Here is a 2,186-nt window from a genome sequence, read left to right on the forward strand (position 1 = left end):
ACGGCTGACATGGAGAGAGGCTCGTTTTTTCCCGAATAGTGAACTTTGTGTGCTGGATTTTGTGAGATAGAAGAGAAAATTGTGAAGTTATTTGCACACATATCCTTATCTTTGTGCATGTGCTAGTAGAAAACAGTGATGTAAAGTAAACTATTGTGTGCTTAGCGACTACACCACAAGAAAGCATTCAAAAATTAAACAAACTGGTCAAACGTTGTACTTTATCATCTAGCATCACGAAGACGGATCAAAAGGAGAGAGCAAGAAAAGGGGGTTCTTCAGCATGGTGAAAAAAAAAAAAGAAAGATGATGATTTTACAGTAGAAATAGACAGGGCCTCTTCTTTATGAAAGTTTAAACAGGCTGCTGATTGCTTTTACAGATCCTTTGTTCATGTACCCCTAGTGAGTGGCACTTCTTTTTGTCCTGCCTTTGCTTTTTCTGTTTTCTCTCCTGTGTAAATGTGCCCTTTGACTAACCTCTCCTTTGTTGTATTCAGCCTGAGACACACAACAGAACACCTGCAACATCAAAAATCAACAGTTTGATTCATCGAACCCCTGGAGGTTCGGTAATGGTCCAGAGAAAGCCTGCTGTTCATTTAGAATCTTCTCGTGACACAACTTTCCGTATCAACCCAGATTTAGACATAAAAAGTTCAGCTTCAAGCGGTGAGGAACCTTTAACTCAACTAATTGCAAATGTAACCTTCAACTGTATGTTAACCCATTTTTTCTCCCCATATTGCCCCCCAGACGTACAGCAGATGTATCACACATCATCCATTTAGATGTTGTGATTCTCTGGCCAGAACTGGCTTCTGTGTTTATCCGTATAGAATAAAAAAAGAAATTCCTCAACAGTTTTCCTTTTTAAATTGATAAAATGTATGTAAACAGCCAGAACATCCTTAGTGACTTAATTTCTGATGATAAAGATGATTTAGATGATATTGTTTTAGACTTTACTTTGACTTCATATTATCTCGTGCTGCAGAAACTTAGAAAATATTTGCCGTCAGTTTATGAAAAGTTGTTTGACTCAATGTAACCCTCTGAAAAAATGGAGATACACAGTATGCACACAGTGTGGGTGTGACTCTGCTCTGCACTGATATCACACGGTGAATCTCCTCAGTAAACCCATTTTTCTTGTAATAGTAGATTTTTAAAAACATAGCAAATGCCACTGTGTTGTTCTTGATTATCTAGCATTGCTGCTGTTTCCTGCAGAGGTGTAAATGATCCAGAAGCCACGTGTTGGCCTACATGTTTTGAAGTTGTCCTTGGTGTTTCTTTGATAATTGCTCTGACTCCAGGGTGACTTTTTAGCTGTGAAATCAGAACCGTAATAGCTTTATTATTGTCTAATTGTATTTTACTGCGGAAAAGGGTGGAATGCCCTCTCTGGGTTGGGAATGAGATCCTTCCCCAAGTGGAGGAGTTCAAGTATCGGCCCGTCATGGTGAAATGGATCTGAGCCTGAAGGCGAAGCTCTAGGTTTACCGGTCAAGCTACATTCCTACCTTCACCCTATGGTCAGGAGCAGTGGGTAGTGACCGAAAGAACGAGCTCGCGAATACAAGCGGCCGAAATGAGTTTCCTCTGCTGGGTGTCTGAGCTCTCCCTTGAGTTAAGCCTGATTTATGGTCGTCCGGGAAAGGACACTTAGAGCGTCGGAGAGCCCTCTCTGTCGCTTGCGTGCGTCGGCCAACAATCCTATCTATCCGTCGAGGCGACGGAGACTGGCGGAGACCACAAGGGTTGTGATTGGTTGGCTAACATCATCATATCCGGAATCATTTTTCCGGTTTAGCTCCTTCATCTCAGAACAACAACGCCGCCATTTTTGAAAGAGTTTACTGTGTGCTGGTCAACATTTGGTCAAAATGATTTGCATTTCAATATCAATGAGTTCCAACTCCAACAACAGTCTTTTTCTATCGGTCGCCATCGTTCACTATGAGGAGTGGAACGGAGCCAGAAGGTAAACAATCAATCAACGACTTTCACGATAGACATCGCAAGATTGGGTCGTTTAACGTAGCGACGCCTACCGATCTGGAGGTGAATTGCCTTGCATATCCGACAGCCCGATGGAGAACTTCAAAAGGTTTTTTGACCACGGAGTCGGATTGACGGATAGTGACAGAGAAGCATACCGAGGCCTTTAGAGTGAGAAGCTCG

Source organism: Odontesthes bonariensis, chromosome 2 (genome assembly GCF_027942865.1).
Source record: "Odontesthes bonariensis isolate fOdoBon6 chromosome 2, fOdoBon6.hap1, whole genome shotgun sequence".
Taxonomy (NCBI): Eukaryota; Metazoa; Chordata; class Actinopteri; order Atheriniformes; family Atherinopsidae; genus Odontesthes; species Odontesthes bonariensis.